The sequence below is a fragment of the Zonotrichia albicollis genome, unplaced genomic scaffold (assembly GCF_047830755.1).
Source record: "Zonotrichia albicollis isolate bZonAlb1 unplaced genomic scaffold, bZonAlb1.hap1 Scaffold_83, whole genome shotgun sequence".
In the NCBI taxonomy this organism is placed as follows: Eukaryota; Metazoa; Chordata; class Aves; order Passeriformes; family Passerellidae; genus Zonotrichia; species Zonotrichia albicollis.
The window spans coordinates 4,994,378-5,020,376 of NW_027428460.1; the positions used below are offsets into that span (position 1 = coordinate 4,994,378).

Below are 25,999 nucleotides of genomic sequence, written 5' to 3' on the forward strand. Positions count from 1 at the left end.
CCAAAATGTCACAGGGTTTTCCCTTTTCCTGCAGCAACCAGCAGCAAACCCCTGTGCCAGGGTCAAATGTCTGGCAAGAACGAGCAAGGGGGAACATTTGGAGTGATGGATTTTGCCTTCCCAGGTCACAGTGATGTGGGATGGGGCCCTGCTGTCCTGGAGATGGCTGAACACCAGCCTGCCGATGGGAGGGGGTAAGAGACAACAGCCTCTGTCCATGGAACTGCAACAGCAGAAAGGTCAGGAGATGGCTGGGTTTGAAAGACTCTCACCAGCACAGGAAACATCAACCTAGGACATTTTCTTGAAAGCTGAAATTTTAGACCATTCTTTTATACAGACATGGACCACCAAATACCAAGTTAAGAAGCTTTGGCTTTCTCTGTGCCCTGAGACCAGCTGGAATCTTTTCAGTAGTCTGTGCTGTTCCATCCCTTGCTTAGGGCTTCTCTTCACAGGCAGGCTCTAAAAGCAGAACAAAACAAAACAGCGGTGTAAGGCGCAGCACAAAGAAAGAACCAGGCTGATCAACACCACCCTTGCAGTGACATTTCCTGAGTGCTCCTCAACACCCTGGGCTGAAAACAAACCCTGCTCAGGGCAAACACAAGAGCCTCACCGAGTGCTGAGCACCAGCCTGAGCCCAGCAGGGCCTTAGAGGAGGTGGGGGCGAGCCCCACGCCAGGCTCCAAAGGGGCCTTGGGGCTGGGGGCGATGGCACCGAGTGCCCTGCCCATGTCCCCCTCGGCCCTGTGGTACCACGGGGCCAGAGCCCAGTGCCGGGGCTCGGTCCCTCCTGCTGCAAGGGTGCTGCCCAGGGCTCCCCACCCGCTGGGGCCGGGCCCGGGGCCTGAGGGGCGGCCACCACCCGCTCCAGTGCCTTGTCCGGGCTGGAGAAGGGTTCAGGGCCGTGGCAGCGGCGGTGGCAGTGTTGCTCCTCTGCCCGGGGCGTTTGTGCTTCAGCCGCATCAGCGTCAGCTGTTATGAACAAGTTCATAGGTTAATGCAATTAGAGCTGTTATTCTTAATCTGAAATTGTAATAAGTTAATTGTGTTAATTAAATCGTTGTTAAATATTAAACCTTTAAGTTACCCCCACTGTTAATCCCCTTACCTTACTGGTACCCTTGTTGCATCTGTCGGGTACTGCCTCTGCCGCTCCCCAAAATGGTGTCCGGTAACATCCCTGGGAAAATATGCAAACTAAGACAGTCAAGAAAATCCAATGAAAGACCCTAAAAACAACAAGCTGGCCGAAGATTTAAGGAAATAAGCAATGGGTCCTACTAGCGAAAAGTTCTCCTACTCTGTTGTGGTGTGTTGCAATGTCCTGTTTTACCTTGTCCCTTCCCCCTCGCCCCTCGCTGAGTGTGCCCTGTCAATCAGGCTAACATACCAGCAAGGCGTCGTGTGATAGGTCCCTCAGGCCTGGGGGACATTGGCCCGTATAGGGGTCCCTAGTCCCTTGAGACCCTGCCCCTTCACCTGGTTGGTGGCTCGCCTGTCCCCTCCCCTTCCCCTGCCCTGAGCTTAAAAGGTTAATGAGACCATGCAGCCTCCATTCTGTTGGAGGAATTGCCCCGGTGCAGACCTCTGCACCCATGGAATAAACATCTGGATATAACCCTCCAGCAGAATCCACTCCTTCCTTCTCTTCACCATCGCCAGAAGCTCTCCCCTGAGGTAAACGGAGTCCTGACAAGCCTGGACTTGCGCCTGTGCCCCGCTGCACTCTCAGCCAAGGTATCTCTGGGGTAAAACACCACAGTGCTGCCTTTGGCCCAGCAGCAAGGGTCAGAACTGGCCCAGGCACCATCTAACTGGTTATATTGGGATTCATATTCCAATACTACTCCACCAGTAAGGTTTTAGATGTCACTGTGACCTGACTGGAACTGGGTCAGAATGAGGACCCTAGAAGATGAGCCAAAAAGCGACTTCCTAGACACGTCCATGAGGATGGAAGCCCCAAGTCTGCTGTGGAGCAAAACGGTCTCCCTCCTCCTCTGCCTCGCCAAAGGAAGCAGCAGTGGAGTGTGCGACGCCTTGGGCCCCCACCCAGAGCTGATCACTCAGTAAAGGCATCCAAAAGGAGCAGGTTCTCCTTGCCCATTTATTTCAGCTGGGAGCTCGTCCACGATAGCCACTCCTGAAGAGGACACCAGGAACGGGACCGTCACCCGCCCTAGACCTCCAGGACAACTGGTACCTGGACCAAAGAGATCAGCCTGTAATCAGTGACGCCAAGGAGCGCCGGAGGAGTAAGTGACCCTGGTGGCAGGCGTAGGAGGCGTGCGAATGGTGTGTGAGTGAGACAAGGGCCGGCAGCTCAGACCCTCAAAGCGGTGAGGGCCCCCCAGTACCATGGCTCTGGACCCCCATGAGGGGGTTGGCCGGGAATGGGGGGAAGCGAGAGGAGCTGCTGAGTGAGGCGTCTCCTGGGGATAGTGAGGGCCCCCACGGGCATGCAGGGGATAGCCAGGTGTGAGTGGCAGGCGTCAGGGCTGGGTATCTCTTGGTAAGACCATTGCGGTCTAGGTAGGTCCAGGCGTGTGGAGTGCTCAGACATTGAGTGGGTCACACGCATCACAGGGTGCCCCCAGGCACTGCCGGTGCCAAGCACCCACGAGGGTCCTCGCTGCCCAGGACTGGGTGGATGTACCGCAGGTGGTGCTGCCGCGATCTCGGGGAGGAGACTGTGAACCCACAGCCCAAGAGCACCGGGGTGGGGAGTCTTTAGGTTAAGGCAAGGACAGGCACCACAGATCCTTGCACACATCCCTTTTGCCTAGGCTGTTCCACTGGGGAGAGGTAGCCAAGCTGATGGTGGACGGCAAAGGGGTCGTGCTCCTTTTGGGTTGATCCCAGTTTCTGGGAAGGGATCAAGGGTAACCCCACGGAGTCTCCTTGAACCTTCCTACATCCATTCAAAAAAGTGAGGAAGGCGGATACGGTATTAGAACAGAACAGTCTAGCCCGGGGTTTGGACTCATGGTCCGGCCTGGCGAGTGGCTCAACAAGGGAAGGTCCTGGTGCCCAGGGAGGGGATTCTAATACTGGGGACCCTGGCGTGCATCAAAAAGGGTGCTCAAGAGTCTCTAGGGTAGAGATGAGGTGCAGGGGTGCACTCAGGGGATCGGATCACTAGGATAGGCCCTAAGATCCAAGGCAGAGCTTGGAACTGAAAAGGTGTGAGTGTAGTGAGTTTACTCAGGTAAAAGAGAGAAAGTGAGTGAACCCTGTCCTTTCCCCCAATAAAATTTACTCCTTAGTAGGAGAGTGGAAGTGTGAGAGTGATCAAGAAGGGTTTAAGTTAAATTAAGAGGGGGAAGAAGGCTTGGGTTAAAGTTATATATATTTAGTTGAGCCGAGAAACACTTTATTTACTTGTAGATTTGTGTTGTGTCGCAGACATATTTTCATTAAAAATCCTTTCTTAGGATTTTTCTTCCTGAGAAGCTGAGAGGCTTCAGGAGCAAAATGTAAACAATGGTTATCTGCTGCTGTGGAATGCAACAGGTGAATCTGTGATTGGCCCACCTTGGATGTTTATAATAATGTCCAATCCCAGCCCAGTTAGCTTCGACTCTCTGTCCGAGACACAAACTTTTATTATTCATTCCTTTCTATTCTTTGCTTAGCTAGCTTTCTGAGATAAAACTTTTCCTTCTATTCTTTTTAGTATATTTTAATGTAATATATATCATGAAACAATAAATCAAGCCTTCTGAACATGGAGTCAACATTCTCGTCTCTTCCCTCACCTGAAAACCCCTGTGAACACCATCACAGTGTTGCCCGTCTGTAAATTTCTGTTTGAGGAGGGGTACATTTGTGATTTTAGTTTACTCATTTAAGGATGGGTCGGTGTGTAAGTAAAGGAGGAAGCCCCCTTAAAGGAAAAAGGAAGGCAAAAAGTATTCCCTGAGACAGTCCGCTCGTATGGTTATTAGACCACTAGGATTCTCAAGAATCCACTAAAACCTTTGACCAAGTTAAAATGATTTATTATTGTACTGAAATTTGGCCAAAGTTGAAATTACAAGGGAAGTGGCCATGGTATGTGTATGAAAGACATTCTGCGCTGTCCTTTTGCTAGCAAGCTCGCAAGGGCTTGAACTAGCAAGGGCCTCCTGAAGATAAGGAGAAGCCCCGTATCTCACCTGAAGGAAGACCAAAGTTGTTACCATGGAGACAGGATGAAGGAGAGAAAGTTAAGTGATATGGACTCTGGCTGGCTCACAGAGTGATGTGGCTCCCTGATCATCTACTGGGAACTTTGTTTCTCTCATGACCAATGGGCACTGAATGTGTATGTTGAATGGGTGTAAATATCTTGAAGAAGTAAAAACAAGGTTGCTCTAATAAATCTCTCTCTTGCACCCTTCTGATGGAGTCGAGTATTTTTGCGCTGTGTCGTGCTCTATAACGACATCTGGTGGCCCTGCCGTGATCCCAACTGGACTGTAAAAAGAGGAAAAAAAGTCAAAGGGTACCCAAAATATGAGTGAAGGCAGCAGGAAAGCTGTGGAGGTCTGGACCTAATTCAGATATCTGATTTGAGGTGAGCAACTGGGAAAAAATGGGAAATAATTTATCAAATGAGGAAAAGACTGTTTTGTCCATGTGGAAATGTTACTGAAAAGAAAATATGTTCAAACTTCTGATTATGCCCTTTGTAGCTTACTGACATGGTGTAAATCACAGGACTTTGAAGCTGATACCAACACTGCCTTCAGTGTCAGGGCATGGAAAAAGGTTGGGAAGAGACTATGGGAAGTGATATCTAAGGGGATAAGATGGTTGTTGATTTGGCTACTACCCAGAGACTGTTGTATGAGGCACTGAAGGAATGGAAAGCAGAACAAGATAGAGGGGAGGAATTGGAGGAGCAGGAATTAGATCAAGAAATTAAAGCAGAGGAACAGGAGGAAGATGAGACTGAGCCTGTTAATGTATCTCCCCCTGAGGAGGCTGCTGCAGTTGCTGTGGAGGTTCCCCCAGAGTTTGCTATCATGAGAATCAAATGGCAGGCTAAGACTGCTCCTTGGTATTCATCTCCAAAAGATTGTGTTAAACCTGTGTATACTTCACCTGCTCAGCGATTAGCTGAACTGAGTGCTAAACCAAAGTATCTTACACCTGCACAGCAATTAGCCAAAATGATGTCACAGAAGAAGCAAAGTGTAAAACAGGCTGGGTCATTGGTCCTTCTGTCTCTCCCTGGGCTGTTTGCTCCCCTCTCACCCTCCTGCAGATCAGCTGGGTAAGCTCCTCCCTTACCTGTCCCTCGGTCGGCTGCTTCCCCCTCTCCCGCTTTCCCTTGAGCCGTCCACCCCTGCTCTGCCCCCCTTTGAGTTATCTGCCTCCACTCCATCCCCCATTGAGCCATCTGCCCTCCTCCCCCCTCCTGAACTGGTTGAACAAAAGCAATTTTTAATATTGTGTCCCTCTTTGTCTAGTGATAGTTCTGACAATGAACTGCCAGTTATAAGTACACCTAAAAAGATGCAGGAATCTGTTTCTGTTAGAGCTCGGAGCAGATCCAGGCCTGCTGTTTCTTGGACTCTGCCTCCCCAACAGGTGGCTGTGACTCCTCGACACCCTTTCAATTATGGGAGCATGTGAGAATGAAAGCAGCTGAAGTTGGAGACTGGAATTTGTTAGAGAAAATAGGTCCACCTAAAAGGATGGAGATGGCTGCTGCTGCTGCTGCTTCTGGTGGGCTTGTGGCTTTTCCTGTTTTCAAAGCTGTTCCTAATTCGGGACAACAAGATAGCCATCAGGTTTTTGCATGGAGGGTTGTGCAGCATCTTCAGTCAAAATGAGATCAGTATGGTGTTAACTCTTCGCAGGTGATGCAAGTGATTCGGGTTCTAAATGCTGATGTACTTGCACCTTACATTATTGTTTACCTTGCTACGATTCTGTTTCAGCCAGTGCAGTATGGTGTGTTTCAAGTTACCTGGAAGCAAATGGCTGAAAGAGTAGCATTGAACAATATGCGGTTACCTCAGCACAATCCACGTCACGCTGTGGGAGCTGATGCCTTGCTGGGCAATGGACCATTCTCTAACCTCGATTTGCAGGCAAGATGGGACTCCTCTGGTTCTGGCACAGGCCCAGCAGCTGGGTATGAGTGTCACCATGATATTTTCTGAAAAATCATCTTTGCCCAGGATTTTCTCCTGGGAAGCTGAGAAGCCTCAGAGAGGAATGAAAACAATCATTATCTGATTGGTGCTCCTGTGTTTGCTGCTTTGGAATGTGACTTGAACATTGTTTACCAACAGGCGAATATTTGATTGGTTCCATGTAAATTGTTTTAATTTAATGACCAATCATGGTACAGCCGTGTCGAGGCTCTGAGGAGTCATGGGGTTTTATCTTCATTCTTTTCAAGCCTTTTGATGTATCCTTTCTCTACAGTTTAGTATAGTTTTAGTATTTAATTTCTTTTAATAAAATATAATATCATAAAATAATAAATCAGCCCTCTGAGAACATGGAGTCAAATTCTCACCTTGTCCTGGGAACCTCACAAACACCACACATGAGTGCTTTACTCAAAACAATGGAAATGGCAGCTCCTAAACATAGGTATATTACCATCCAGCAAGGGGTGAAGGAACTTTTTCTGCAGGTTATGGAGAGGGCTGCTGCAGCCCTTGAGAAGCAAGTACAAGATGATAAGTTGAGGAAAATTTTATGCAGACAGCCTGGGACAACGCAAACAAAGATTGCATATGAATTATTGATTGCAGATGAATTATTGAATATGATTCTTTAGCCGGAGATCCCTCGCTGTCTGATCTTGTAGCTGCTTGCTCAAAGGTTGGTTCAGTTGAGTATAAAATGGCTGCTTTGGCAAAGTCATGAAGTCCTCACCCAGATATTCTGCTTGTGAAGAACCAGGGCATGTGAAGACCCATTGCCCTCAAACTGCTGGATGATGTGTACACTCTAGTTGGTTTGGTTATCGCCCTGGAGAAAGTTGAAAGGCAGATGCCTTGGAAATATTTGGGGTTGATAATCACCAATACACAAATTGTGCCTCAACCTGTAAAATTGGACTTTGAAATTAAAACTGCTGTTGACTTACAGAAATTGGTTGGTGCAATAGGTTGGCTTAGGCAATACTTGCGGATAACAAATCATCAACTGCAACCTTTGTTTAACTTATTATCAGGGATTATCTCTTCTGCTGATGAGAGACATTTGACTACTGCAGCAAAAAAGGCTGTAGAAGAAGTTGAACTGGCCTTGGCATCTAAATTTGTTACCAGAATAGATGTTTCTGTTTGTGTGCAATTATTTATTTTGAGAGATGATGAAATACCACGCGGATTGTCGTGTCAATGGAATGATAAATGGGAAGACTAATTGCATATTTTGGAGTGGATATTTTTGTCTTTCAGGTCCCGAAAACAGCTTCAGATCTGAATGAGCTTTTTGCAGACATCATTATCAAAGGTCCCAGACCCTGCCATGAAATCTTAGGCTGTGATCCTGTAACTATTGTCATACCAGTACAACAATGGTATTTTGAGTGGTGTTTTCAAAACAATCGTGAGCTGCAATCTGCTTTATCTTCCTTTGCAGGTCAAATAGCATACCATTTACCTTCTCATCCTATTTTGAATTTCACTAAGAGGATTCGCTTTCAGGGGAAACAACTTTGCTCTTCTCTGCCAGGGAAAGGTGTGACAGTTTTTACAGATGGATCAGGGAAAACTGGAAAAGGTGCTGTTGCCTGGAAGAAGGATGACTGCTGGGAATATCAAGTAATGGTTCAACAGGAGTCTCCTCAGTTAATTGAGCTTTGTGCCATACTTTTGGCCTTTACCTTATTTCCTAGTTCCGTAAATATAGTTGCCGATTCAGTTTATCTTGCTAATTTAGTGAAACAGTTGGATCAAGCTGTGTTTTATAATGTAAAGGAGAAACCATTATTTGTTATGTTGTTGAAATTGTGGATTGTTATTCGTAATTGAAAGCATTCTTATTTTATTATGCATATTCATAGCCATACATCGCTACCTGGATTCTTTGTGGAAGGTAACGCCTATGTGGATTCCCTTGTGGCTGCCTCAGCTGTATAAACGGTTCCTAATCTGTTACAGCAAGCTGTTCTATCTCACCAATTTTTTCATCAAAGTGCTCAGGCAATACAGCAGCAATTTAAGTTAGTACACATCAAAGCAAAGTCAATTATTTATTCTTGCCCTGATTGTCATATGTTTCATGTTTCACAATATTACGGCAATAATCCTAGAGGCTTACTCCCTTTGCAAGAATGGCAAACAGATGTTACAAAAATGCCTGAATTTGGCCGTTTAAAGTATGTTCATGTTACAATTGACACCTTTTCTCATGCCATGGTTGCCTCAGCATTGGCAGGTGAAACAGCTCAGGATGTCATTCATCACTTTTGCCACACCTTTTTCATTTTAGGTGTTCCATCACATATAAAGATTGATAACGGCCTGGCGTATGTTTCAAAGACATTGCAAGTGTTTTCTCATGCCTGGGGTGTTGATCATTCCACTGGTATTCGACAGGCCAAGCAATTACTGAATGTGCTCATGGTGTATTGAAGCAGCCAATACAAAAACAAAAAGGGGAAATGCAGAGGGAGTCACCTCAAGTGAGATTAGACAAAGCCATCTATGTGTAAAACTTTCTGCATCCTTTACCTGACTTACAGTTGTCTCCTATATTCTATCATTTTTTGTCTTTGAATTCAAAACAGCCAAACTTTCAGAAAGGTATTAAGGTACGGGTAAAAGATTTAATCACGGGAAAGTGGACTGGCCCAGTGGAATTAGTAGCATGGGGAAGAGGATATGCATGTGTTTTAACAGAAAATGGCCCTCATTGGGTCTCTGCCTGTTCTGTTAAACCTTATTTGGAGCACAAAGGAAAGGACAGTATGGGCGGTTCTACAGTGGAAGCAAAATGAGTAGGTAATTGCATTGGTTATTAGGTGGATGGGAGCATGGGCACTCAAGGAATGTGTGGTAAAGATGGCAATTCGAGACAGAGTAAAGGGAGTTATAGGCTTACCCTGAAAATCCAAAATTTATGTTAGTGGATGTTACTTTTTCTTCTTTTCCTTGAATTCTCTTACAGAGAGGTTGGTAGTACTGAGAAATGTGTCTTGTACCATTTCCTTTTACAGGGCACGGACAGTCCGAAAAATAGGGGAATTTGATGCACCTAAGGGAGAAATGTTGCCTTTGCAGAGGGGTTGAATTAGGAACTGAAATCCACACCTTGAGCAACTAGGTTGGTTGCCCATTATGATAGCAGCAACCAGTTATAAAGTTACATGGATGCTACTTGGTTCTAAGTGGTGACTAGGCAGATGACTTGGTCTCTGACTCTGTGTGGGAAAAAGTTATTTGATTAGAGGTGAAGGTGTCATTCTGCTACAAATGTGTCATCTGAAAATTGCGAGATCTGTAACAGTATTTGAAGATCTATTTTTATGTGCCTTGTCTATATATGAATGTTAAGACTGTGAGGGTGTGTGTTGTGGATTGGGTAGAAGTTGGTTAGTTCTAAGTGAATAAAGATTGGATCCTCCATCTGCTTGGATTTTTGCATGAGCCTTGCAGAAGTCCTTAGCAGTTGTGTTTGTGGGTCAAATACAAAAAGGGGGAATTGTAGAAAAGACATTTTTGTGCTGTTCTTGTGAGCCACCAAAGGCTTCCTGAAGATAAGGAAAGCCCCGTATCTCTCTTGAGGAAGGTACCAAGGCTATCACCATGGCAGTGTGAAGAAAGAGAGAAAGTTACAAGATATGGACTTTAGCTGGCTCACAGAGTGACGCAGCTCCTTTTCACCTAATGAGAACTTTGTTTCTTTCTCATGACCGATGGGCAGTGTAGGTGTTTGTTAAGTAAATGTAAATATCTTGTAAAACTATAAAGGCAACATGTTGCTGTAATAAATCTCTCTTATACATCCTGATTTCAGTCCTGGTGCTTGTGCCGTGTCACGCTCTATAGCGACAATTCATCTCCTCTTTAGGTCCTTGATCACAGCAGAGACATGAGCCTGCATGGGGCCATTGATCACACTCTCACAATTTCTAAGCTGCTTGGTGACAGAACCCACTGTCTCTCGGTTGTTATCAGCATTAATCGTTGCAATGAAGGCAGTGTATTGGGATGGCCCCAGATTTGCCAGACTCCACAGCATTTGCCCTGTACACCTGACCTTGTCGGGGTCATTATCATGCTGTCCATCCCTCCCAAAGAGTACCTCCAATACTGCCACTTCTCTCAGCTCTTGGATCCCTTCCTTGAGGGTCTTCCAGCACATTCTATGGCGGTGCTCCTGCATTCTTTCCCTGTGGACAAACCTCTCTCTGACACTCATTAAAAGCTACTCCCAGAGGGAAAGGGACCCTGATTCCCTTACAAAAATCTGATTCATACCTGAGTCCTGGGTCAAGGGTCCCAAATTCCTTGCCCCACCACCATCCAGTTGCATGCCTGTACCCATAAGGTCCCAGACCCAGAGTAACAAGGTTGTATAAGCCTCACGTCCCCCTTGTACAATGTCTTTGTGCAGATTACTGAGACTTTTGTGCATCAGGGACTCAGTGATGATCTCAACCATTGTCTGCCCTGTGGGTTGTGAGGGCGCTCCATTCTTATCCTTATCTGGGTGCTTGTGGGAACTCAGCACATCACTCCGGATGTCCAGAGTTACCGAGACAACCCTTGGGGGGGGGCTCGGAAATCCTGGAATGTTGCCAGAAGTGCTTGGTGGTTGGATTTTGACCCTGCACAGGATGTGCCACCTGTTTGAGGACAAGAGAATCACTTGAGGATAAATAGTGTAAGAATTAAGTATTCACAGGGTGGAAATATAGATTTTAGGATTTTGGTACAGGGGGTTATGGAGACAAGATGGAGGAATCAGGGCATGTCTCGTCCTTCTTCTTTCTTCTTCTTGTCATCCATTTTCTGTGTTGATGTTGGCACTTTGGGATTGGTTCTTGGTGAAGGTGCACTTGCTAATATGGGTGAAAAGTATTGGGAAATAAAGGTAAATATGATGTACGTAGTTTTTAGTATAAAAATAGATGACTGCCCAGTGGGAGGTCAGAGTGCCCTTGGCTGCCTTGCTGGTCAGACCTCTGTCAGGCTGGAAGAAAATTTTGTAGATAAGAAATAATAAACAATATCGAAGACTGGAAATCTGAAGAGTCCAGACTCATCCTTTGAAGCGCGAGGTGTCCCAAGGCCATCCTGCGCGTGACCGGGCAGAGACGAACAGCCAGACTGGTCAGGTGCTCTGATTTCATCTTAGACCTCCTTGTTTCCATAGGAGCGACTGCTGCTGGCTGTGACTGCCCTTGCAGTTCAGCTGGAACCTGGACAGTTTTAACATCTGTGGGTTCCACTGCTGCACCATCAGACTCTCCCTCTTTGAGGCAGAGGGAGGGTTTCTCACCAGCTGGGGAAATGTGCTCCTTCAGCATCTGGCCCATCTCCTTCACCAGAACCCCCACCCAGTCTGGGTGGTTCATTTCTGAGGTGGGCTGTGGGGCAGGGTCAGGCTCTGGGGCAGCAGCATCCCTTGTCTCTGAGGTAGGTGTCAGCGTGGTTTTATCCAGGTCAATCTTCCCTTTTCTCTGAATGCTAAATAGAACAGGCCTATCAGCAAAACTAACTACTGTATGATATCATTAGCATTTAGAGTGGATCTGAACCCTTCAAAAACTGGTGGGGAAGACCCAAAGAGCTGGGTGAAGGGTTGGGAGAAAATTTTCCCCAGTGCCATTTCCTCACATAAGTACAATTATTAAAGTAACCCCAAAACCACACAGTTAGTGTGTGATAGCTCTGAATGCATGTGCCTGCCTTCCAGAAGAAGTTAAAGATCCATTAATTCCTCACCTTATTAAGTCATAAAGCAAATTGGATAACAGCTAAAATAGCCTTAGTTATAGGACCCATGTTTAGATAAGGGGCTGCAAATGGTTAGAAATACAGCCATGACCATGTGCCACCCAAACCAGGGTAAGCTGGACCACATGGTGACACTTAATGAGGTTTCTATGTCCAGCACACAAAAAATTCAGTTATTCAAGAACTGTTATTCCTTTTTTTCTTGATGCCCTTGAGCCTCACATTGGGCGCCAAAATCTGTCTTGGTATGAAAAGTCAGGTAGGAGCCTCCCTTGAAATGAAAATGGAAACCCCCTCCCTTCTGAATTATTATAATTTTGAAATTAGGGGGGGTCTCGGTCAAAGATATGGGAGTAGGAATAGCAGTGCTTTACTAGGAATAAAAAAAAAGATAAACCCAAGAATGCAGTAATACAAAACAACACTGACAGAGTCAGAATACGATCTGACATCCTGTTGCTCAGGGTGTTGGTAGCAGTCTGATTAAACGGTGGCTGCAGTCCTCCTGCAGTGACTGATGTGGTTCTGTTGGAGCAGTGATCCTGTAGAAGGGTGGAGTTTTCCTCTGAAGGTCTGGTGGTTGTATAGATGGGCCTGGTCTTCCTCTTGAAATCCAGTGGGAAAGGGCTGCTCCTCTGGGAATCCAGTGGGAGAAGGCGACTGTAGTGTTCTAAATCTCAGATTATATCCAAGTAGGAATGCTTGGCTCCTTCCCCTGAGCAAAGCATCACACAATGGGATGATGGAGTTTTATCAGTCATGAAGTGAGACTCAGTGGCCCATTAATAGAAGATATTTCCCAGAGGGAGGATTTGTTGTGGATGAGATAAAGAAAACTGCCCAATTAACAGAAGATAACTGCCCCACCTCTAACAGATGGTAAACAGAACACACATCCTCAGCTAAATATTTCATTCCATATATGGAGTCACTCTGGATTGATGGGAGGCCTGGCCTTAGGAAATGAGAAGGCTGACCAACTGGTGGCACCACTTCAGGCCTCTGTTTCTCCTATTATTGTTAAGTTGGGCCAAGCCTGAAGGGCTCATGAGTTTTTTCACCAAAGTGCATAAGTTTTACTCAAACAATATTGAATATCACTGCAGGATGCTCAAGGAATTGTCACAACCTGTCTGCAATGCCAGGGTATGATTGGTGGATTGGGTCCTGGAGTCAGCCCTCACAGCCTGGGGCCCCTGCAGTTACGGCAATCTGATGTGACCATCTACGCCTCTTTTGGTCACTTTAAATGCATGCATGTAATTATAGACACCTTTTCTGCCATGGTTTGGGCCACTCCTATGACAAGCGAAGGATCTCGTTTTGTCATTCGACACTTGCAAGGCTGCTTTGCCATCATGGGCTTGCCTCAGGACAGACAATGGGTCAGGATATACAGCCTGACAGACCCGAGATTTCTTGGCTTCTTGGGGAGGGAAGCAGAGCACAGGTATTCCAGGTAACTCCACAGGACAAGCTACTGTTGAAAGAACACATCAGGTACTGAAAGGATTGCTTGATAAACAAAAACTTGGGGAGGATGGGCTGAGCCCACAGGAGAGAGTGCTGAAGCAGTTTATGTTATGAATCCTCTATGGCTAGTAGGTACTGGTAGTGACCCACCAGCATTAACACGTTACTCTGATTTGCAGCAGGAAGGGATTATGCTTGTATCATTACAAACAAAGGACCCTGATGGATACCAGTGAAATGAGTTCATCCCTGGCTTGAGAAGGACACTCTGACCCCTGATATCACCAATGAAACAACAACCAGCATTACCTGAAAACAACTGTGAACGCTTTTGTTATGCTTGGATGAGATTGGAGTTGTGGAGCGTGGATCAGATGGGTGGTATGAGTTTAGAGGAAGGAGCTTCCCAAGGTGTATAGAGTGCAGACATCGGCACTGGGTGGTTTTATCCCAAGAGACAGGAACAAGGGTTAAATCACCTGAAATCTGTCAGGAAGTGCTGAATTTGGTTGAGTCTCAGAAGCAGTTGGGGCAGGCTATTCAGTGGTATCATAATGAACTCTGGAAGCTCGAGCAAAAAGAGAGAGAATAAGATCAAGGCTATTGAATGTGAAAAAGGAATACTTATCCCTGGGACTTGGGGACTTAGATCTGAGCAGTGGGAACAAACAAAGCAAAGGTGGGAAGACAAGAACCAAAGGAGACAGAATAGAAGAAGAGTGCAAAGAACAAGAGGCACAGTCAGTTTGAATTTTATCCATCTAATAGAGGAAGTGATTTTTGCCAATGATAAAGATGAAGAATAGTCTTAAATTAGATTTGCAGGGTTTTGGGAGTCTCCCTCTGTTACTTGTGATATGTGGCAACATCCGTAGTGCAGAAGAAATTACCCCCCGCGATGGCATGGACAGAATATGTGGCTTACTGGGGCCAATGCTTCTGGGGTGGACTCCTTTCGTTTGTCCTTAGTCATGCCATGAGATCCCTTCTGTACATGTTTAATTGGTATTCTAAAAAGTAATTTTACTGGTTTTACAAGATGGGTAGGAGCCAGAAGAAAGAGATACGTGGGAGGAAATAGATCAAGTGTGGAGAATCACTGGTGTAACACAATCAGAGGTTCTACAGAATTGGACATATGCAAAAGGTTGGGAATTAGGCCTAACAGTGAGGTCTTCCAAGCAGGTATGATAACACAATCACTGAATGAAAGCAGACTACTGCCCCAAGAACTAGACTTGCTAGGATTGGTACTTGGGAATTACTGCTTGTTTTTAAACTACTTTTTAAACCTGAAATCAACTGATATGAACAATGTCCTAGTCCCATGTCCCAAAAATAAAAGTGTCATCCTTAATCCCAGTTCTCCATGGTATAAGAATGTGATCAAATATTGCCACAATTGGACTTATCCTGGAAGTGCTGGTGCAAATGTGACTGTACAAAAGCTTCCACCAGGTGTCTTTTTAATCTATGGGGATAGGGCATGGCCTGCAATTCCGAGCAATCAGTTTGGCCTGCAATTCCAAGCAATCAGTTTGGTGGTCCTCCTTATTTAGGAAAGCCAACCATGTTTGCCTCTAGCATGTGAAAAATGCTGAATCAAACTGTTTGGAAAGCAGGACATGGCAAGAAGTCTAAAAGAGCAATCACAAGTTTAGGACCTGATTGTGACAATCATGTAGAGTTTTGGGGTGCTCCAGCACAAATAGCAGCATCATTCCTTACTCCAGGTGTTGCCGCTGCTCCAGCTTTGGCTATCCGTTATATCTTGGGATGCTGGACAGTCAAACAACTGAACACAACTTCAGCTATTTTAAATCAAATGCTCAGTCATGCAGATAGTATTAGACATGGCACACTGTAAAACAGAGCTGCTATAGATATTTTTGCTGTTAGCACATGGGCACAGGTGTGAGGATTTTGAAGGAATGTGTTGTATGAATCTCTCTGGCCAGTCTGCATCCATTCACAGGAAACTCAACTACAAGACAACGTGAAGAAATTGACCCTGAATGATTGGGGCTTGGATGAATGGTTTGAGGGATGGGGAATACCTGGATGGTTGAAAGACAACATAAAGGGAGCTTTGTTATTATTAGTAGTCATTATTATATTGCTTTGTATTATTCCATGCCTAAGGAAATTGGTGACCCACTTGGTAGAAAATACAGTGAAAAGTATTTGGCTGGTGCAAGAAGAAGAAGGGTGAATTGTAGCAATGTATCTGAACAACTTAGGCCACACTGTGCACCAGCCATACCACTTGTAGTTATTCTTATCAACCCTCTGGAATTCATCAAGGTTACTAAGACATAAACTGTGCTAAATGAAGAAAGAAAAGGCTGAGAAACAGAATACCAGGACCACAAGAACTAGATAACAGAGGGCTGAGAACCACCTGGACTGTAACCAATCACATACCCTGCGAAGTGAGTGCAGAACACAAGGACAACACAGAGGCACCAATGAAGAAGAGCGTGATCAGCATGTGCAGTAGGGTTAGAATGTATAAATAAGTGCATAATGTAAACAATAAATGGCTTCTGCTTAATCATATTGGTTAGTCGTGCAGGAGTCCTGTTGTCCCACAAGGTGTGCCTGGGCAGAAGGGATAGTTCTTTTCCACAGGAAGGAAAAGCACAGAGCTCCAGGGTTTCAGGGGCACATCAGAAGAGACTCTCAACATACCAGATCAGTTGAGGTGGTCAGGCCAAGCCAACCAGACTGATACCTGTTCCCTTGGATCCATGGGGCCCCGCAGTGTCACAATGCTGGTGTCATGCTGCCCCCTTATTTCCAAGGGACTCCACAGTGTCACAATGGTCCCTTGCTTCCCATGAGGCCTTGCTGTGGCACAGTGGCCTCCTTGATTCCATGGAGCTGCACAATGACAAAATGGCCCCTTTGCTTATGAGGTTGCAGAGTGTCATCCCGGCCCTTTGGTTCTTTCAGGCTCCTCAGGATCCCAAAGGCTCCTTGGCTGCATGAGGCCCAGCTGTGCAACACTGGCCCCTTGCTTCCATTGGGCCCCGTCCCATCACAGCTGTCCCCCCTTGCTTCCATGAGGCCCTGCAATCTGCAAATAACCCCTTGGTTCCAATGGGTTCTGAAGGGCCATAATGGTCTCCATGGTTCCATGAGGCCCTGCAATCTCCCAATGGACCCTTGGTTCCAAGGGCCCCACAGGGTCACAAGGCTGCCATAGTTTCATGAGGCCCTGCAGTGTCATGGTGGCCCCTTGGCTACATGAGGCAAAGCAGAATCAGAATGGCCCCTTGGTTCCATGGAGCACCACAGTGTCACCATGGTCCCATTGGTTCCACAGGGCCCTTCAGTGTAACAATGGACCTTTGGTTCCATGAGGTTCCTCAGTGTCTCAGTGGGCCCTTGGGTCCATGTGACCCCGCTGTGTCACAGTGCCAGGTGGTTCCATGAGGCCCCACAGTGTCAAAATGGTCTCCTTGGTTCAGTGAAACCCTACAGAGCCACTAGACACCCTTGGTTCCAGGAGGCCTTGCTGTGTCACAATGGACTTTTGGTTCCAGGAGCTTTCACACTGTTAACAATGGTCTGAGCACTGCAGTGTCACCATGGATCCTTTGTTCCATGAGGTTCCATAGCATAACATGATCCCCTTGATTCCAGAAGGTTCTGCAGTGTCCCAATGGACCATTGGTTCCATGCAGCCCCACACTGTCACAATGACCCCATGGCTCCATGAGCTTCCACACTGTCAGCAATGGTCTCCTTGGTCCCATGAGTCCTTGCTCTGATACAATGGACTTTTGGTTCCATGGGGTTCCACTGCATCACAATGGACGCTTTGTTCCATGGGGTGCCACGGTGTCACAGCTGACTCCTTGGGTCTGTCAGCCCCTGCTGCCACCAAATGTCCAAAATATCAGAATAAGACTCCTTAATACTATTTTGGTGTTTAAGAGAGCAGCATTTATTCAGGCCTGAGGTGCAGTGGGTGATAATTCCTTATGTGGACATGTGATTCAACCAGTGTATCACTTATATAGAGTCACTAAGTGTATATTAAAATTTAACCATTTTCTTAAAACCCGCCTCAAGTTCCCAGATTCAGCCATTGCTTTTTCTATCACTGCATTCTCAAACCAGATGTCTTCATCTCTTCTTCCAACCATTCCTCCTGGGAAAGCAGCCCCTGAATGCCTTATTTCTCTGCTAAAAGTTCACAGGCAAAGTAAAATTTCAATTAACCCTTTTCGTATCAAGTCCAAGGCTTTGTGTGGGCAGGCAGGGGCAGGCAGGAGGCAGAGCTGTCAGCAAAGGAAGGGCCCAGCCACGTGGGGCAGCTGGGGGATGCTGACAGCCTGCAGGGACAGAGACGCAGGGCAGGGACACCGTGGGACAGCCTGGGCTGCTCAGGGCACAGGGATGTGCAGCAGCTGCAAGACAGCCCTGCCAGAGCCAACTTGGGCAGCACTTTGGCCATGGCTGCTGGGCCTGGGCCTGAGGCAGGAGCAGGAGACAAGTGACCCTTGCAGGCCTGGGGCCTCATTGCCTCCTTGTCCCTGCTCAGCAGCCTGGCAAGGGCCGCCCCATGCTCTTGCCCTTGCCATTGCACATCCCCACATGCCAGTGCCCATCCCAGGAAGAGCCCTGAGCAAGGAGGGAGGGACAGGATCTGCCTGGCCAGGGGCTGGGGCTCAGAGCTTGTCCCTTTGCATTCCTGAAAGACATCCAGGTGTGCTCAGCACCAGAGACACCTTTGCCTTCTTTGTCTCCAGCTGTCATCACTGCCTCCAGTATTCTGCTCTGACTGAAACTTGAGGACACTTTCTCAGTTGTGTCCCTGACAGGGATCTCTTCAAAGTCCAAGAGACTTCAATGTTTCAATGTAACTGAGGTATTGAGGGATTTGTGACATCACTGAGGGAGTTGGAACATTACAAAGCAGGCTGTGACATCACAGAGTAGGATGTGAGGCCATAGAGCAGTCTTTGCCATCATAGAGTGTGGCTCTGTGGCATCAGAGAGTGGGTTGTGACATCACCAGGTGGCTGTGTAACATCATAGAGCAGGCTGTGACATCACAGAACAGACTGTGACGCCACAGGGTCACTTTGTAACATCACAATCTTTTATGACATCACAGTGCTGCTGTATGACATTACAGGTTAACTGACTTAGCTGTGTGACATAGCAGGTGATGTATGACATCATAGGGGCAGTGTGACATCACAAGGGGGCTATGTGACATCAAAGGAGCTGTGTGAAGTCACTGAGGAGGTCATTTGATTTTAATTTTCAAATCTTTTGTGGTTAATTAGACAAATTGCAGTACTGTATTCAAGTCGAATAGATTCTATTTAAAAAGACAGTGAGAAAAGATTTCTTAGGTCAGATTTTTCCCTGTCAATTTATTGATATGTGCAATCTCCAGCAGACACTGAATCCCAGAACTTCCTCATGCAGTTTGAATAGGTATGAAAATCATGACCCTTTATGGCTGACAATCAATCATACTCTGTCCCTACCCCCACCCCACCATTTCCCCCATCCATGCCCTGGCACTCAGAGCAGCCTTGTGCAAATCTGAGCTCCCTCCAGCCCAGGCTGCACCTGCAGCTTTCAGCTCCGTGGCTCAAACTCCCACCTGCTTTCCTTGGAGAAGGAGCTGCCTGAGACACAGAGGGATGTTCATTTATTGTCAGGCACAAAACCCATGGGAACTGAGGGGTGTGCTGGAATTCAGTGCCCTCCCCATCCCTCAGCAGCCCTGCATTTCCCTCCTGCAGCCTTGGTCTCCAGCACAGCCATGGAGGCTCTATGGGCTCTGGACTGTTCCTGTAGCCCCCAAGGGCAGCTGAGCTCTGCCTTTGGCACAGTCAGGCCTGGCCAGCGCAGGCCATGCTCAGCAATTGCTTGTGTGTGCCTGGCCTTGCTGTCAGCCCCGGCAGCGGCTGCGTGGCCCCTTTGTGGCCCTGTGCTGGCCCAGCCATGGTGGCCCAGCCCCTGTGCAGGCCCAGCCCAGGCCAGGAGCATTGCGGCTGGGAACGGCCCCTGTGCTGCGGTGCCCACAGCAGCCTTGGGGCTCTGTGCCCCACGGCCTCCCTGCTGGGCAGCCTCTGCCAGCTCCTGCAGAGCCCGTGGCACCTGTGGGGCTGCACAGACAACCCAGCCCCGGGCTCTATTGGCCTCTGGGCCAGCAGAGAAGCCAGCCAGGGCTGGCCATGGCCGGAAACAGGCCCTGAGTCCCGCAGGAGGATGGAGCTGGGCCACAGCCAAACTCAGCCCAGGCCAAAGCTGGGCTCAGCAGCCAGTGCTACCAAGGGCTGGGCAGAGAGGCTGGTGTTGACAAAATTCATGGGCCCCCTCCCTGCTCTGTCCATGCCACCAAGGGCACAGAGCAGCCTCCTCTCTGGGCCACTTGCCTGTTTGCAATGCCTTGCACAGGTGCTGGCCCTGCCCCACAAGGCCTGGCCTGAGTCCTGCCCCTGCACGCTCAGCCAGGCTGAGATGGACACTGATGGTTTCTGGGACAGGCTCTCTGAGCCCAGCCCAGCTCACTGCAAACTCTGCCAGCTGCCCTGAGCTCTGGGCAGCACCAAGGGCCTCTCCCCAGCCCAACGCAGCCGGCTCTGGCTCCACAGCTCTGCTCAGGCCAGGCTGCTCTGGGCACTGCCCCACGGCCTCAGCCCCTGGCAAGGGCAGAGCAGCAGCTGCAGCTGCCACAGGACTCAGCCCCAGGCATGGGGGAAGGTGCTTGGCCAAGGCCAAAGGAGGCTCCCTGGCTGCCCTGCTCCCCGTCGGGCTGAGGTGCTGAGAGCTCTGCAGCCCCTGCTGCCATCCCATCTGCCCAGGGCAGCACAAGAGCCCCAGCCTTGGGGCCCTCAAGAGCTGCTTTTCTGCAGGACCAGGGCCCATGCCAAAGCTGGGGCAGCCACAAAGCTGGGCCCATTTCTGTTCATTGCTGCTCTCATGGGGATGGATCCTCAGCCACTTGGAGGTTGTTGATGAATTTTATTACTCCAAAGACCTCTTCTTTCTTGAGCTCTTCCGTTCAGGAATTCAGTAACAAACGCTCATAAGCATTTGTTCAACGCATCCGAACAAAATAAGCCTCTAGGAATAATTTGTTTTCATTTGTCTTATGGTTATTTAGGCACATTTCACAAGTATATGGAAAGTCCATATGCGGTATTGAAAACAACGCAGAAAAAATTATTTTTTCCTGTTTTCTTTTCCTGTTTAGAGATAGATTATCCGCAATTCTCAACTGATATTGACCACCAGCACCTTCAAATGCAGTCTGAATAGATATGAAAATCAAGATCCTTCCCTGGCTGACAATCAATCCCTTTTTCTCCCCATTCTCTCCCCACCATTTCCCTCATCTGAGCCCTGGGACTCCAATGGATCTGGAACAGTGTGGCCAGCAGGACCATGGCAGTGATTGTTCCCCTGTCCTCGGCACTGGTTGGGCAGCACAATGTTAGGTCACCGAAACTGGCTGCCCGGGGAGGTGGGTGAGTCACCACCCCTGGAAGTGTTTAAGGAAAGACTGGATGTGACACTCAGTGCCATGGTCAGGGTGACAAGGTAGTATTGGGTCCCAGGTTGGACTTGATGCTCTCCAAGGCCTTTTCTAGCCTGGTTGATTCTCTGATGATTGTGACACTGCAGGGCACTGGGGAAACAAGGGACCATTGTGACACTGCAGGGCCTGGTGGCACTAAGAGGACCAGGGTGACACTGTGTATGACATGGCAGCACAAAACCAAGGGGCCATTGTGACACTGTGGGGCTGAATTGAAGCAAGGAGTCCATGGTGAAAGTCCGGGTCCTGGTAGAACCACAGAGGCCACTGTGACACTGCAGGGCATTGTGGAACCAAGGGGCCTTTGTGCCACTGCAGAACAAAGGAGACCCTGGGGAGAGCCTGGGGGCAATGGAATCAAGGGGCCATTGCTCCATTTCATGGACTCTGGGAAATGAGGGAACAATTGTGACACTGTGGTGCGCCATGGAACCAAGGGTCCCTCGTGACACTGCAGGATCTTGTGTCACCAAGGTTCCATTGTGGCACTGCAGCACCAAGGAATTCATTGTGGAACTATGAGGCCTCATGGAACCAAGAGGCCACTGTCACCCTGCAGGGCCTTGTGGGACCATGCAGAGCATTGTGACAGAGCAGGACCTGGTGTCATGATGGGGCCATTGTGACACTGCAGCGCCCCATGGAACCAAGGGGCAGGGGCTGCTCCTCAGGGTCTCCTGGAATGAAGGAAACATGTTGGACACCGTGGTGGCCCTTGGGACCAAGACGCCATTGTGACATTGTGGAACCAAGGAGAGCATTGCTGCACTGCCAGACCTCATGGAACCAAGGATCCATTGTGACACTGCAGAGCCTTGGGGGACGACGGCGCCATTGTGACACTGCAGGGCTCAAGGATCCAAGGGACTTTGTGACATCAAGAGGCTCTAGGGAACCAAAGGGACATTGTGACACTGGGAGGCCTCATGGAATCATGGAGACCATTGGGACACTCTGGGGCCCAATGGAACTGTGGAGACACCAAGTTGTCTGGGAGTGTTCATCTACTGGAGGGTAGGAGGGCTCTGCACAGGGCCCTGGACAGGCTGGATCCAGGGCCCAAATCCAACAAGGTGAGGTTGAAAAAGTGCAAGTGCCGGGTCCTGCACTTTGGCCACAACAATCCCTGCAGCTCTACAGGCTGGGGACAGAGGGGCTGGACAGCAGCCAGGCAGAAAGGGACCTGCAGGGACTGATGGGCAGCAGGCTGGACATGAGCCAGCAGTGTGCCCAGGTGGCCAAGAAGGCCAATGGCTCCTGGCCTGGATCAGGAATGGTGTGGCCAGCAGGAGCAGGGCAGTGTTTCTTCCCCTGTGCTCAGCACTGGTTGGGCAGCACCTCAAATGCTGTTTGCAGCTCTGAGCCCCAAATTTAGGAAGGACATAGAGGGGCTGGAGCATGTCCAGAGAAGGGCAACAAGGCTGGTGACGGGTCTGGAACACAAGTCCTGTGAGGAGATGCTGAGGGAGCAGCTGGGGTTGTTTATCCTGCAGAAGAGGACGTCCAGGGCAGACAAGGCAGTGTCAGGGCACAGGTTGGACTTGATGATCTCCAAAGACTTTTCCAACCTTGCTGATTCTGGGATTCTCTGGAACCAGCCTTGGAGCAGTTGCAGGACGAGCCCTGGCCTTCCCCTTAAGAAGCTCCAGCAGCCCAGGTCCCTCAGCTTCTCCTGCCAGCCCCAAAGCCCATCCTGTCAGTCCTGCAGAGCCTCTGCAGCTCCTCCTCACTGCCCAGAACAGGGAGCCCCAGAGCCAGACACAGCAGCCCAGATGTGCCCCCCTGGCCTGGGGTGCCTCTGGCAAGGGAGCAGCACCAGGCACTGCAGGAGCCTGCAGACAATTCCTGCAGCACTTGTAGGATGATCCTGCTGCTCAAGGGACGTTCCCATGGTGCCAAGTCAGGAAGTGCAATGGGGAGTGGGGCCAGAGAGGAAAGGGCAAACAGAGATGGGCTGTTTGCCGGGCAGGGGAAAGGCCTGGGCAATAGGAAGAAATCTGTACAAGGGAAGTTTAAGACAGCAAAGGTGGAGCAAAGGAAATGCTCAGGACAGTTTGGGCATGGCTGCCAGACAGCCCTGGCTCTGAGCAACAGCATCTGCAGTGACACAGGAAACTCCCAGCTGATGGGAACAAACTTTCTGGCTGACTGCAGAGGCCAGGACAAAGCGGAGTGCCTTCCCTGGTGTCCCCCAGCCCTTGCTGGCCCCAGGGGCTGATGGCATTTGTGCTCCCTCAGGTCCCCACACAAACAGCAGGGGGGTGCTCCCCCTGCTGTGTACAATGCAAACAGGGGCTGCTGAGCCAGTGCTGCCATGTCTGTGCCTGCAAGGATGGGGCACCTGTGTGAGCTGGGGGAGAGGCCAGGGCTGCAGAGGGGGGATGTTGTTGGCAGCTGCATGAGGACACTCTGGGACGCTGCCCTGGGCTGTTCAGCACATTGGGGATGGATCAGCCTCTGCTCTGCTGCTCCTTTCCTTCTCCCCCAGGGCCCTTGCAGAGCCCCAGCCATGCTGTTTGCCCCCAGCCTACCCACAGCCAGCCTGGGGCTGCTCACGGGGCTTTTCTGTGCTGAGCATTGGCCTGGGTGTGTTCTTGAGAGAGCCTGGGCAAGGAGCCTGGAGCCCCCAGGCCCTGGGCTGAGGCATCAGCACTGCCCCAGCAGTGCCCATGGCCTGTCCCTGCTGCAGCCCCGGCACTGCCACCCCCAGGACTGTGCCCGGCCCCGAGAGCACTCAGGCCCTGCATCAACACCAGGGCCACCAGGGCAGCGGGGCAGGGCCACGGCAGCAGCACTGGCAACACCAAGTGCTGCTGCTGCTGGGCACAGCTGCGGGGCCAGCACTGATCTGCCCCCAGCTCTGCAGACAGACATTGCTGCTGCAGCTCCCCAGAAGGCAACAAAAGGGCAGAAATGTTCTGCAGTTTTCTGCAGAAAACTTTGTTGGGAGAGATCATAATTTCATTTAAAGGCACCAACAGCACAGCCCCTCATTGCCACACTCTGTGGCCACAGACATGACGGAGAGAAACAAAATTACCAATGGAACAAACAATGTCATTTATTTTTGGACAATAGGAAAAAAAGTAAAACAAAGGTAAAAGAACTCTAAAATGAAGCCAAGAAGACGTATCAAAAATTACTTTTATTACAAGTGATTTGCAAACACTGGCCTGCAGTTTAATGTTTCTGCAAGCATCCAGTCATCTGTCTCCACACTGCAGCCTTGAGCTCCTGGTTCCTCAGGCTGTAGATGAGGGGGTTCAGGGCTGGAGGCACCAACGAGTACAGAACTGACAGGGTCAGATCCAGGGATGTGGAGGAGATGGAGGGGGGCTTCAGGTAGGCAAATGTGCAAGTGCTGATAAACAGGGAGACCACAGCCAGGTGAGGGAGGCAGGTGGAAAAGGCTTTGTGGCGTCCCTGCTCAGAGGGGATCCTCAGCACAGCTCTGAAGATCTGCATATAGGAGAAAACAATGAACACAAAACAGCCAAGTGCTTAACAGGCACTGACAGCAATGAGTTAAACTTCCCTGAGGTAGGATTTGGAGGAGGAGAGTTTGAGGATCTGTGGGATTTCACAGAAGAACTGACCCAGGGCATTGCCATGGCACAGGGGCAGGGAAAATGTACTTGCCGTATGCAGCAGTGAATAGAGAAAGGCACTGGCCCAGGCAGCTGCTGCCATGTGGGCACAAGCTCTGCTGCCCAGGAGAGTCCCGTAGTGCAGGGGTTTGCATATGGACACATAGCGGTCGTAGCACATGATGGTCAGGAGACAAAACTCTGCTGAGATGAATACCATAAAGAAAAAGAGCTGAGCAGCACATCCAGTGTAGGAGATGTTCCTGGTGTCCCAGAGGGAATTGTGCATGGCTTTGGGGACAGTGGTGCAGATGGAGCCCAGGTCGCTGAGGGCCAGGTTGAGCAGGAAGAAGAACATGGGCGTGTGCAGGTGGTGGCCGCAGGCTACGGCGCTGATGATGAGGCCGTTGCCCAGGAGGGCAGCCAGGGAGATGCCCAGCAAGAGGCAGAAGTGCAGGAGCTGCAGCTGCCGCGTGTCTGCCAATGCCAGCAGGAGGAATTGCCTGATGGAGCTGCTGTTGGACATTTGCTGTTCCTTGACATTGGGATCTGTTCATGGAGAAAGGGACAGTGAAGAGTCAGAGGAGATATCTGTAACCAAAATCAAACCATATACTCTCCACTGTTACATACACAGACACTTTTTTATGTTTAAGAGTTGTGAGGTTTTCTTTTTGAGCTCCCCCCATGTCTGTCCTGCTCTTCTTCAATATCAGATACACTCAGCATTTCTGCTGCCCTCTGGTAGAACAAAGTGAGTTCCCTGAAGCCAGATGGTGAGTGCAGACTGGGAGCAGATGATCTGTCACTTCATTCTGTTTTGAGTTTCGCTGGGCTTTCAATTTCTTAAATGGAGAATGTTCACACTCACAAGTTTCTCTTACCAACCTCCAGATACTGCTGAGAGCAGATGGATCCACCACAGCCCAGGTAGACATTTGCAGCCAAGGACTCACATTGCTCATTCCACCAACCCAGCAGCGCTTTCAGTGTCACAACACCTCTGCCTTTCCCCATCAATCCTATAAATCAAAGTTGTTCTAGGACAGGTTTGCACCCTGGATTGGAGCTCCCAGCTTGGACTGAAATCTCAGAGAAACTCCCAAGTGTCCTTATGATGGCATTGAATTGAGGGAGATGCAGCTCCTTCCCTGGCTGCACTGACAGCACTGCCCAGAGCCGGGCACTGGGGACAGCGTCACCCTGAGCCAGCTGTGCCCCCTGCCAGAGCCCCCAGTGCCGGGCAGCTGCTCCCAGCCCTGTGCTCTGCAGAGGGAACTGGGCCCGGGGCTGCAGAGCTGCCCCACGGCTCTGCTGCATCTCTGCCTGCACAGGAGGGGCTGCACGCCTTGGAGCCCCGGCCCTGAGGGCAGAGGCTGGGGGGACAGGAGGGAGGGGGCTTGTTCAGAGGGAGGGGCTGCATTGGAGGGGATCCTGTG

The 25,999-nt window shown here is 49.3% G+C and overlaps 1 protein-coding gene and 1 pseudogene across 1 annotated transcript in view; both read right to left on the bottom strand.

The window, feature by feature from the left end:
* The window catches only part of LOC102065316 (uncharacterized), a 603,976-nt gene that overhangs the window by 162,179 nt on the left and 415,798 nt on the right, over positions 1 to 25,999 (bottom strand). The window lies entirely within an intron of this gene.
* On the bottom strand, positions 24,154 to 24,741 carry LOC102061527 (olfactory receptor 14J1-like; annotated as a pseudogene).